This window comes from Alosa sapidissima, chromosome 15 (assembly GCF_018492685.1).
Source record: "Alosa sapidissima isolate fAloSap1 chromosome 15, fAloSap1.pri, whole genome shotgun sequence".
NCBI lineage: Eukaryota > Metazoa > Chordata > Actinopteri > Clupeiformes > Clupeidae > Alosa > Alosa sapidissima.
The window spans coordinates 33,860,312-33,874,148 of NC_055971.1; the positions used below are offsets into that span (position 1 = coordinate 33,860,312).

At 43.8% G+C, this 13,837-nt stretch overlaps 1 protein-coding gene across 6 annotated transcripts in view; it reads right to left on the bottom strand.

Annotated features, from left to right (window-relative positions):
• The window catches only part of LOC121683331 (arf-GAP with Rho-GAP domain, ANK repeat and PH domain-containing protein 1-like), a 100,180-nt gene extending 92,636 nt beyond the window's left edge, over positions 1-7,544 (bottom strand). For 3 of the 6 annotated variants that reach the window (XM_042062938.1, XM_042062935.1, XM_042062937.1), the window contains exons 1-2: positions 7,218-7,534; positions 1-17 (exon numbers count right to left, since the gene is read on the bottom strand). The exon at positions 1-17 is cut by the window's left edge and continues 951 nt beyond it. The gene's annotated coding sequence lies outside the window, so the exon portion shown is untranslated. Of the gene's footprint in view, positions 18-7,217 lie in introns of all 6 variants that reach the window. The other 3 variants (XM_042062936.1, XM_042062939.1, XM_042062940.1) reach the window with 2 other exon arrangements.
• Positions 7,545-13,837: the final 6,293 nt, after the last annotated feature.

The following is a 13,837-nucleotide window of genomic DNA, read 5'->3' on the forward strand; positions in this document are numbered from 1 at the left end:
GTGAGTATGGTGATGACCTGTAGGCAAAAGAGTAGGTGTTACTACACTCATCATCGTCCTCAATCACCATCATCATCATCAATCATTAGACATACTGTAACTGTTGCAGGCTCAGTAGAGGTATTACTACAATCATAATCATCATCATCAATCATCATTGGGGATGTAACAATACGCTCACCTCGCGATTCGATATGATTCACGATTTTAAGTTCACGATGCCATTTTCTTAAATAAGCTGCATTCATTGTCAGGAAATATGTTAGTTAAAATGTGTCTGGGACACAGGCCGGAGTCTGATCAACTCTGGTCGGGTCGCCTGGGCGAGGGTGTCTGATGTTGAAAGACCCAAAACACCCAGTGACCCCAGGTTACATCACTGATGATGTGTCTCAGCGCATCAGCAAGATGTATCTTTCAACAGCCTATAATATTATAATATTTAGATTATTATTCACACATTATGCATCCCTACATCCACCCTTCATCTAGGACCGAGGCTACTAAACCCTGCTACCAGGACCAAGGCTACTACATCCTACATCCAGGACCGAGGCTACTACAACCTTCATCCAGGACCGAGGCTACTACATCCTACATCCAGGACCGAGGCTACCCTGCTACCAGGACCAAGGCTACTACACCCTACATCCAGGACCGAGGCTACTACACGCTATAGACCGTATTGCGTATACCACATAGCCAGCTGCCAGGACCAAGGCAACTAAACCCTACATCCAGGACCGAGGCAACTAAACCCTACATCCAGGACCAAGGCTACTAAACCCTACATCCAGGACCAAGGCAACTAAACCCTACATCCAGGACCAAGGCAACTAAACCCTACATCCAGGACCAAGGCAACTACACCCTACATCCAGGACCAAGGCAACCACAGTGCCCTCCTCAGACAGTGATGGAGATGTCGTCAGACAAGAACGTAATCTCATTATTCATTCAACCACAAAGTCATTTCTTTTCTTAGAAATGTTAGCAAGCATTGAGTGAAAAGCTATCTCCTCTAACTTCTGAATTTATACACACACACACACACACACACACACACACAGTCAAGATGGAAACCCAAACGTAGCAGGAAGCCACAAAGCCATTTTTAGAGTTGTGGGTGCGGAAAAACCACCTATCGTGTACATATAAACACACACACACACACACACACACACACACACACACACACACACACACACACAATCTTGAAAATCAGCTTGAAAAGTAACAGTGATCACAAACACACACACAGGCGTGCAAACGCACACACACACACACACAAACACACACACCATTGTACAAGCTAATAACATTTACAAAGACAAATGTTGTACACATGCAGACGGATGCTCGTGCACACCTGCACACACACACCTGCACAAACAAACATACTTATACATTACTGGCCAAGACAACTGATTACTTATAGATACATGAATAACTAGCAAATCTCTCTCTCTCTCATTATGTGTGAATGACACCGACACAAGCTCATGTACATAATGTCCGTCAGAAATACTGGGGGGGGGGGGGGGGGGGAGTAGTCCAAGGCCCAATTCACACCAAAGATTTGCGACGAGATATGAGATGAGCTGCAACATTCTAACACAGTTGCAACGTTTATACACTGTGACTAGACATACTGTAGGTGAATGCTTTGTGACGGCTTGCAACAGCTTGCAACGACATGCAACATTTAATTCGCACCGCTGCAACTCCTTTCTGCAACGGATTTCATCTCATCGTGAATCTTTGGTGTGAATTGGGCTTAAGAGCGGGCTAAGTTCGGAGAGTCAAATAGCCAGTTGTGTTGTTCAGATAAATGCCCGGTTATGTTGTTCAGATATAAGGCCCAACCGCTTCAAATCCGCAGAACATGCGGACTTACACCTAGGTCTGAAAGCAGCCTCTCTCTTTCTCCCTAATCCTTCCCCCTGAAATTAATTCCTTAGCTAGTTTTGGATTGTAATTGTGTGTGTGTGTGTGTGTGTGTGTGTCACTGTGTCACCCAAAGAAAGATTTAAAATTACAAGCACAAGGTTTCTGAGTCACCCCCAAAACAACCCTTAGCCTATTTAAATCAGCCACACACACACACACAAACACACACACACACACACACACACACACACACACGACACACGACACACGACACAAACACACAGAAACACTCACACACAAACACGACCTAAAACATTGTTTTGATTTACAAGTGTCTATTGTTTGGTTTCTGTAAATGAAAAGTGTTTTGACTCTTTTGCTACCGTTATGGAAACGTGTCTGTGCGTCTAAAAGTGTGTGTGTGTGTGTGTGTGTGTGTGTGTGTGTGTGTGTACACACACACACACACACACACACACACACACACAGAGAGTGCAGAAGTGAAGGAGTAAGAGTATGAGAAAGAGTCTGTGTGTTTTGTGTCCTAATTACTCAATTGGATCATGGTTTGGTCAGTGGTTTGATTGTGTGTGTGTGTGTGTGTGTGTGTGTGTGTGTGTGTGTGTGTGCGCGCGCGCGTGTGCGTTTGTTAAACTGGATCATGGTTTGGGCAGTAGTATGTTTAACAATATCTAAATACATTGAATAAAAATATATTTTAAAAAGTACATGGTTTCTGTATAGTATTGGTTGGTGTTGCATGTTAGCAGCTTAGAGATTACAGTTTAGTTTAGTTTTTAAGTATTCATCAGGAAGGTCTGTAAAAGTGTGTGGTGTGTGTGTGTGTGTGTGTGTGTGTGTGTGTGTGTGTGTGTGTTTTTGTCAGGTAGCGGTGAGAAGTGAAATTCTTCACTACTTGTCAGGTCAGATGACCACAAATTTCAAATCCTCTCAAGACCTATAACACACAAACACACACACACACACACACAGTACAAGTACAGTGATTCTAATTTGGGGATTTGATAGCACCCCTGCTAGAAGTAAAGTCAAGTCAAGTCAAGTTCCAGGAACTTCTACGGGGCTGAGTCAAGTCCCAGTCCCTGGGTAGGTACTTTAGTGCAGCCCGAAAAACTCCTGCAGTGGTGCCAGATGTAAACGAGGTGTGAGTGGAAGATGACAAGCGCCTTTTATTAAACGTAGCAAGGCAGACGTCAGTTACAGCTAAATTAATTACAGGTTTGACTATTAGCTTGTTCAGTTGAGGTAACATACACTGAGCAAATCTCCATTAAAAATAAGCTTTAACTGATTGGAATTTCATTTATCAAGTAATTGCAAATGAAACCTACATAATGCACCATTTCATTTGGAACACTATTCAGAGGGATCCTATGAGCAGCTATTCAGAAGGATCCCATGGTCAGCTATTCAGAAGGATCCCATGGTCAGCTATTCAGAGGGATCCTATGAGCAGCTATTCAGGGGGATCCTATGAGCAGCTATTCAGAGGGATCCCATTGTGTCCTATGAATACTATTCAGAGGGATCCTATGAGCAGCTATTCAGAGGGAGCCCATGGTGTCCTTTGGTTCAGTTCACTCCATTTGAAGGTATTTGCGTAAAATAGGCAATTGATGTTTAAAACCAGCACAGATATTTCCATGAGGTGGATAGACTAATCTAGACTAGACTGTCTCTGACCATGCTGCTGGCACCTGGTCGTGCCTATTCACACGATTTAATATACGAAAAAATCAGGCCGTACCCTAACCCTAACCCAAAACACCTGGCACAGACCACATGGTTCTCTCTCCCTCATAGAGACATTTTCATTTGTAGTTTCCCACTGGTGGAACAACCTACCAGAGCAGAGGCATCCCTCTCTATCTTGAAGAAGCTCTTGAACACACACACACACACACACACGCACACACACACAAGAAGCTCTTGAAGAGAGCACCTCTTCTCCCAACACATCTAACAACACAACACACTTAACACTACAACTGCCGCAAAACACACTTATCTATCTAACACACCTAACACTACAAGAAAGAAAAATAATGTCCTACTGGTTGAATTCAGAGTTTAAAATCTAGAGGTCAAAATGGCTGCAGCAGTTCTAGTAGTTATGAAATTATTGGAGCTTCTAGTGCTAACTGCATTTCTAGTGCTAACTGCATTTCTAGTGCTAACTGCATTACTGTATTTTTAGTGCTAACTGCATTTCTAGTGCTAACTGCATTACTGCATTTCTAGTGCTAACTGCATTTCTAGTGCTAACTGCATTACTGCATTTCTAGTGCTAACTGCATTTCTAGTGCTAACTGCATTTTTAGTGCTAATTGCATTTCTAGTGCTAACTGCATTTCTAGTGCTAACTGCATTACTGCATTTCTGGTGCTAACTGCACCGTACGCCGGCAACCCGGGTTCGATTCCCGCCCCGTGGTCCTTTCCAGATCCCACCCCGACTCTCTCTCCCACTCACTTCCTGTCACTCTCTACTATCCTGTAGATTAAAGGCATTAAAAGCCAAAATATATATATTTAAAGTAAAGTAAAGTCAGCACCTTTATTGTGTAGGACAGTGAAGAGACTGACAGTACAACTGTAACACACCATAAGGTGCCAGGGACTCAGAACGTGCTGGTTACCATAACACACACACACGCTAGCTACTATTGCAGACAAACACACAGTCACAGAAGCTTAACATGATAGGTAGCAATGGAATGCTGAAGCCATGAATCTATTCAACACACACACACACACACACACACACACACACATCCTGATGAGTTAATGGAAAGGAATGTGTGAGAGAGCATGTGCATGTGTTTTCAGACGTGTTTATGTTTGTGTGTGTGTGTGTGTGTGTTTTCAGATGTGTGCGTGTGTGTGTGTGTGTGTGTGTATGTATGTGTGTGTGTGTGTGTGTATGTTGGAGAGAGCGTGTGTGTGTGTTTTCAGATGTGTGCATGTGTGTGTGTGTGTGTGTGTGTGTATGTGTTTTCAGATGTGTGTGTGTATGTTGGAGAGAGTGTGTGTGTGTGTTTTCAGATATGTGCGTGTGTGTGTGTGTGTCAGATAAAGCCATTTATGCTGAAGTATTTCCTCAAAATGAAGCTCTTCCGCATTTGTGTGTTTATGAGTCATCAGACACACACACACACACACACACACACACACACACACACACGTGCACGCGCACACACACACGCTCAAGCATAATCTCACATACAGTATGCACACAAGTGTACACACACACACAAGCAATGTTGTTCATGCCATTAAACACACGTGCCACTTGCCAAGGCCCCACCAATACTCACAGGAACACACATCTAGCGCTTTCCTCAACCTTGACACAAACACGGCAAAGATTCACACCACACACACAACAGTATATCTCTCTCTTACACACAGACACAACATTCTCTCTCACACACAAACACGCCACAAACACTCACAACACACAACACTCTCTCTCACACACACACAACACTCTCTCTCACACACACAAACACACCACAACCACACAATACAAACAACACTCTCTCTCACACACAAACACTAACAACACACAACGCTCTCTCAGACACACAAACACTGACAACACACAACGCTCTCTCTCACACACAAACATTCACAACACACAACACTCTCTCTCACACACACACGCCACAAACACACAATACAAACAACACTCTCTCTCACACACACACATGCCACAAACACACAATACAAACAACACTCTTTCACACACACACACAACATTCTCTCTCTCTCTCTCTCTCTCTCTCACACACATACAACACACAACACTCTCTCTCACACACACATGCCACAAACACACAATACAAACAACACTCTTTCACACACACACACACACACACAACATTCTCTTGCTCTCTCTCACACACACACACACACCACTCTCTCAGACACACATGCCACAAACACACAATACACACAACACTCTTTCACACACACACACACACACAACATTCTCTCTCTCTCTCTCTCACACACACACACACACACACACACACACACACACACAACACTCTCTCTCACACACACAGCTACAAACACACAATACAAACAACACTCTTTCACACACACACACACACACAACATTCTCTCTCTCTCTTTCTATCTCTCCCTCACACACACACAGGCCTCTAGCCTGTTGGTGCTCACGGAGCAGGACCACAGAATCAGCAGCAGGGCCTTGGCCACTTGGCATGACTGACCCCAGGGAAGGACCAGAGCACACACACACACACACACTGACCCCAGGAAAAGGACCAGAGCACACACACACACACACACACTGACCCCAGGGAAGAACCAGAGCACACACACACACACAGACACACAGACCCCCCCCTCAGCACAGCGTCTTCCTCAGAGTCAAACCAACACTCACACAACACTCTCACACACACACATACGCCACGAGCACACACAACCCTCTCTCTCACAAACACACACACACACACATCTCTCTCTCTCTCACACACACACACAGACCCCCCCCTCTCGCTCTCTCCTTCTATCTCTCTCTCTCTCTCTACTGCTGAGACCACATCTTCGGACCCCGTGAACAGTTTTCACAGGAAGTGCACATCTCATACGGAAACACAGAAACTGCTGTCCTAACCAACTCTGATAGGAGTCATCAACCTTGAAACACACACACACACACACACACACACACACACACACACACACACACACACACACAAAAATATAACAACAAATAGGTTAAGGTTACACAGACAGACATAGAGAGAGAGAGAGGAGAAAGAGAGAGAGAGAGAGAGAGAGAGAGATAGATAGATAGATAGATAGATAGAGAGAGAGAGAGAGAGAGAGAGAGAGGACAACTTTGTCCCGTGTGGTGGGTGTCAATAGGAGGGTGGTGAAGGGGTGAAATCTGGGTTGCTGGGCTCGAACGAAAACCACCTGCACATCACCACTCACGCCAGCCGACCCATCACATCAACATTAACCATTAGAATACTACACACACACACACACACACACACACTGCATAGGCTTCTCCTCTTCGGTGTCGCGCAGTCCACGCGAATAGCGTAGTTAGGCGTAAATACAATGAGCAAGCAACTGTGACCGAGTCTACAACCAATAAACCTGGCTCTTCAAATAACTCTCCCTCCCGTTACGCGCGTGAGCGCGCTATGCTGTGCTATCTTATCGCCGTATGGTATGTTTGACACAGGTCGGCTCATTGTAAAACACATACACACTCTAACACAACTTAAAAACTGGTTTGAATAAATCCGACAGTTTTACCGTGTCCAAAGGATTAGCTTCTCTTCCACGGCAATTTCTCGCTTGCTGCGCTGCGCGTGTTTTCCGGTTGATGTTGTTCGGATGGTTTATTAATGGTCTCGCTCCCTGCCGACCACCGATTGGACTTTCTCACGGTCGCCGCCTCGCGAACCACACATAAAATCCCCCCCAAAAAACTTCCGTGGAGGTCACGTGGTTACGCGAACATAAAGGGGCTTGTTTTCCTGAATTTCAATCAGAGCGCACAAAAGACGGACTGTTCTGTGACCCTCGGAAACAGACCTGCGCCTTCCAAGTTTTCAGCTGAAGTTGTTGTTGGACTTATAGGCCCTCCCCCTTGGACGCGCGAGACAGTTGAAACAGGTTAGGTTAAGTCAATGACGCGTCGTTCTTTTTCTTAAGTTCCTTATCCGCAATGAGAAGACCATTGCAGGTTTATATTTATTTCAAAAGTTCCTGTTTGAACTGCAGCCAAAGTTCTCCATAGCCAACATTGCGCCATGGTTGCTATTGGTTACGGGGGCAGTACCACCTGTCACCACTTGGAGGCGCCAAAGCCCAGTGGCTCTGGAAATCAGCAAGCCTGCGGCAGTGTGCGGAAGAATGCTTATCTATTTGATCTCCTATTCGTCCGTAATAACTCCACAGAACACGCAGTGCAGCCCTTGAGTTTCAGTATTTTACCTGAGTTTACCTGAGGTAGCCTATCCTAAAACAGGATGTGGAGACTGTAGACAGTCCAGTCCATTTAATTACATTTTATTTTTTATTAAATATTTGCCTAACACATCCACAAGGTGGCACCAGACGGGTTTTGGCCTCACAATTGACCTTTGACCTGTCATGTAGGCTTTCTGAGAGGATAGGAGCCAGCTGATACATCTGCACATCCGATTTCTAGTCTGTGACAGTGACACACTGACCATACAGATAGGGGAAAGAGAAAATAATATGCACTAAGAACACACACACACACAAGCAGACCCCCCCTCCACACACACACACACATACACACACACACACAGTCACACTATGCAGATAAGTCTACCTCTCCTCTACCCTTAAGTGAAGCATTGAAAAGTTCAATGACCCTGGGGACAAATGACTTCCAGTCTGTCAGTTGTGCATGACAGTGAGCGAAGTCTCCAGCTGATCAAGCTCTTCTGCTTTGTAATAGTGCTGTGGAGTGGATGACATTCATTGTTCAGGGTCCTTTTGTCTGATATTGAAGTGATGCACTCCAGTTCGGCGCACTTCAGAGCGGGCTTAGACCTGCGGAAATCCACCACCATCTCCTTGGTCTTCGAAGTGTTGAGTTGAAGGTGATTGAGTTTGCACCATTGCACAAAGTCCTCCACCAGGCTCCTGTACTCCTCCTCCTGCCCGTTCTTGATACACCCCACAATTGCAGTATCATTAGAGAACTTCTGCATGTGGCATGACTCGGTGTTGTAGCAGAAGTCAGATGTGTACAGGGTGAACAGGACTGGAGAGAGCACAGTTCCCTGTGGGGCTCCGGTGCTGCTGATCACAGTGTCAGAGAGGCAGTTCTTCAGTCTGACGAACTGTGGCCGCTCGGTCAGGTAATCTGTAATCCAGGTTACCAGGTGAGCGTCCACACCCATCTGCAAGAGCTTGTCTCCCAGTCTGAGGGGTTAGTGGTGTTAAAAGATGGTGTTAAAAGCACCTGAGAAATCAAAGAACATGATTCTCACAGCACTTTTCCCCTTGTCTAGGTGAGAATGTGTCCTGTGTAGGAGATAAGTGATGGCATCGTCCACGCCCACTTTCTCCTGGTACGCAAACTGTAGCGGGTCTAGTGCATGGCGTACCTGGGGTCTGAGCATGCACAAGACCAGCCGCTCCATTGTCTTCATCACATGTGATGTTAGAGCGACAGGCCTGTAGTCATTAAGCTCACTTGGGTGTGGCTTCTTAGGGACGGGGGTGAGACATGATGTCTTCCACAGTGTTGGAACTCGTCCGAGACGGAGACTCAGGTTGAAGATGTGCTTCAGTGGCTCCCCCAGTTCAGCAGCACAGACCATGAGCAGCCTTGGACACAGTCTGTCAGGCCCGGCTGCCTTCCTAGACAGACCTATGTATGTAACATGTCTATGTAACCGTTCAGATCTATGTATGTAGCAGTTCAGATCTATGTATGTAACATGTCTATGTATGTAACAGTTCAGATCTATGTATGTAGCAGTTCAGATCTATGTATGTAACATGTCTATGTATGTAACAGTTCAGATCTATGTATGTAGCAGTTCAGATCTATGTATGTAACATGTCTATGCATGTAACAGTTCAGATCTATGTATGTAACATGTCTATGCATGTAACAGTTCAGATCTATGTATGTAACATGTCTATGTATGTAACAGTTCAGATCTATGTATGTAACATGTCTATGTATGTAACAGTTCAGATCTATGTATGTAACATGTCTATGTATTGTTTTGTATGATTGCTTTGGCAATGCAAATGCCCTTTTTGTCATGCCAATAAAGCATCTTGAATTGAATTGAAATTGAGACAGAGACAGACATAGAGAGAGAAACAGATAGAGAGAGAGAGACAGACAGAAAGAGAGAGAGAGACAGACAGAAAGAGAGAGAGAGACAGAGACAAACAGAGAGAGAGAGAGACAGACATAGAGAGAGACAGACAGAGAGAGAGAGAGAGGGATGTGTGGGCTAGACAGAGAGAGAGAGAGAGAAAGAGATAGAGTCAGAGACAGACACCCACTGGTTGTCCCTCAGGTTTTGGGGAAATATTGATACCCTCCCACAAAGTAAAAACAGTGAGACATGGCCACGCCTCAGGAGGACTTTTGGTGTGATTTAGGGAAACTCTTGCCAAACACATTTCTGTTATCACAACAGGAAAAACCCACTGCTGGATAAAAGTTGATGATAAGATTGGCATATCAAAACAAAACATATATCTATGCGCAGTATATGCCCCCCCAGCAGACTCCCCTTATTTTGATGAAGAGCTCATTCACACAATACAAACAGAAGCAAGCAATTTCCAATCCCAATTGTGTGGAGATTTTAACGCAAGAACAGGATATGAGCCTGACCAGGCTGATCCACAAGGCAATAGTCATGTGTTTGCAAGAAATACCCCATACATCACACCAAACCTGGTAAAGAATTAGTGCACCTCTGTCAAGCCCTAGGCCTATACATACTTAATGGCAGGATAAAAGGAGACTCTTTAGGGAGGTTTACATGTTGTTCATCTCTTGGAAGTAGTGTAGTTGACTATGCAGTCACTGACATGGACCCCTCCTCCTTCAATGCATTCACTGTCAGGCAGCAAACTCCTCTCCTCTCTCTGACCATAATCAAATTAATGTGTTTCTTAAAATGAATGGAAAACCCACAAACACAAACACGGAGCCCAATAAGCTGTTTAAACTTAATTCGACCTACAGATGGACTCCTAATAGCTCTGAAAAATTCGCACAAGCAATAAACTCACCTGAATTGGTTGGGGACATTACTAATTTCACTAACAAACAGTTCACTAATAATACAAAGGGCATAAATATGGCTGTGAATGAGCTGAACTTAATTTTCCAAAAGTCAGCGCAAAAGGCTGAGCTACTAAGGAAAACTAAAAAGAAAACAAAATAAACAAGATCACGCCTGGTTTGACTCTGAATGCCAGAGCATCAGAAAACAGCTGAGACAACTGTCAAACCGGAAACATCATCAGCCTGAAAACACAGCCCTTAGAACTGAATACTGTGAAACACTAAAAACCTTCAAAAGCACAATCAAAAAGAAAAAAATAAATCACACCAACCATCAATAGTCCATCAATAACAACCAGTTCTGGGACATGTGGAACAATTTGAGCACAGCCAAATCACAAGAGTCGGCCCTGCCGATTCAAAATGCAACAACGTGGACTGACTATTTCAAAAATCTGTACAGTGAAATACCATCAAACCCAAAAATGAATCACATCAAGGAAAAACTCCAAAATTTGGAATTCGTGATCAAAAACAACCAAAACCCTCTTAACTATCCCATCTCAGCAGAAGAATTGGCACAAAAGCTGAAATCATTAAAAACCAAAAAGGCATGTGGTCCTGACCGCATCAGAGCTGAGATACTAAAATACAGCACTCCCACATTACAAAAAGCTTTGCTCAAACTGTTTAACCTCATCCTTAGCTCTGGCTATTTTCCTGACACCTGGAACCAAGGAATTATTTCCCCAATCTACAAAAGTGGAGACAAATTGGATCCTAATAATTATCGAGGTATATGTGTGAACAGTAATCTGGGGAAGGTATTTAGTTGCATTTTAAATTATAGGATCCAAATCTTCCTTAATGAACACAATACCCTCAGTAAAAAACAAATTGGATTTCTCAAAAACCACCGTACAACAGATCATATTTACACCCTACACACCCTAATCAATAAACATGTAAAATACCAAAGAAATGGAAAGATATTTGCTTGTTTTGTAGACTTTAAAAAAGCATTTGACTCAATTTGGCATGATGGATTATACTACAAACTTTTGCAAAGTGGTGTAGGGGGTAAAACATACAATATAATTAAATCAATGTACTCAAATTCTAAATGCAGTATTAAAATTGGAGAAAAACAAACAGAGTTTTTTACACAAAATAGAGGTGTGAGACAGGGCTGTGGTCTGAGTCCAACATTGTTCAATATTTACATAAACGAATTAGCGGTGCAGTTGGAACAGTCTCCAGCCCCTGGACTCAGACTCCAAGAAACAGAGGTCAAATTCCTGCTCTTTGCCGATGACCAGGTGCTCCTGTCACCCTCAGAACAGGGCTTACAGCAGCTCCTCGATCTGCTAGAGCAGTACTGTCAGTCCTGGGCCCTGGCAGGAAACCCAATAAAGACCAAAATTATGATTTTTCCAAAAAAAACCTGGTGTCAGGAAAATAGATACACGTTCACCCTAGGCAGCACCGCCCTAGAACACACAATGCAGTATACCTACCTTGGTCTAATCATCACTGTATCAGGGAGTTTCAGCATGGCAGTGAATGCACTAAAAGCAAAAGCCTGCAGGGCACTCTACGCCATAAAAAGAAAATTTCACAAAATAAACATCCCAACTACAATCTGGTGCAAAATTGCGCTATATGGAAGTGAGGTTTGGGGTCCACTCAGTATGCACAACTACACAAAGTGGGACAAGCATCCAACCGAAGCCCTACATGCAGAATTCTGCCGTTCAATACTTAAAGTTCAATCTAAAACACCCAATAATGCATGTAGGGCAGAATTAGGCCGTTTCCCATTGGCTTTACCAATACAGAAAAGAATCTTGAAATTCTGGATGCACCTGAACAGCAGTCCCGAGAACTCCCTCCATTTTGAGGCACTGAAAACCCAGAAGATGAACCCTGAAAAGAGTCCTCTGAGCCAGCTGGTACTGAAGCTAACTAACTCAATAACAACAACTAATACACATCAAGCTCAGTCCAGGTCTGTTTCCCAAACATCAATTAGAGTCAATGACATAATGAATCAAGCAAAAGAAGAATATTTAGAACATTGGACAAACCAAATTACCACCCAAAGTAGAATGAATTGCTAAAAAGAGAATATGAATTGGCAGAGTATCTCATCTCTGTCAGAGATACAAAGCAGAGGCAAACCCTGACCAAGTATAGGCTCAGTGACCACAATCTAGCAGTAGAAACAGGCAGACACAGGAAAACCTGGCTTCCGAGAGAACAAAGAATATGTGGTCACTGCCAGACAGAGATGGTTGAGACAGAGGAGCACTTCTTTCTACACTGAAAAATATGAAAACATTAGACGGGCTTTCTTCCCCAAATTCCAAAGAGATATCCCACATTTTCAAGACTGGGACAATAATGAAAAAAATGACCATACTCCTTGGCGAAGGGCCCTCTGCTGCCCTAGCAGCACAATTTATTTTGAAATGTGAGGATCTGAGGGACTCAACCTGAAACATGTACATACACATCACACACACACAAACACAAACACACACACCATCCTATTATTACTCTTGCTATTTACGTTTGTTAAAAAAAAAAAATAAAAAAAAACCCTGTCTCTGTGTTAACAGACACATACATGTTCCTGTGCACAGATGTGTGTGTATGTATGTATATGTACTGTATGTGTGTACATGTATATATGTGTACACAGACCTACACACGCACAAACACACACACACACACACACACACACACACTCATATGCTATTGTTTATTCTATGTTCACATGTTTGCCCGCATTGCTGTATGTCTATTTTTCTTTCTTTTGTTATTCTACTGTGTTATCTGTAACACTGGCTTTGGCAACACTGTATCCAAACAGTCATGCTAATAAAGCTCCTTTGGATTTGAATTTGAGAGAGAGAGAGAGAGAGATGTGTGGGCTAGACACAGAGAGAGAGAGAGAGAGAGAGATGTGTGGGCTAGACACAGAGAGAGAGAGAGAGAGAGAGAGATGTGTGGGCTAGACAGAGAGAGAGAGAGAGAGAGAGAGAGAGATGTGTGGGCTAGACACAGAGAGAGAGATGTGTGGGCTAGACAGAGGGAGAGACAGAGGAGAGGGAGGGAGAGATGTGTGGGC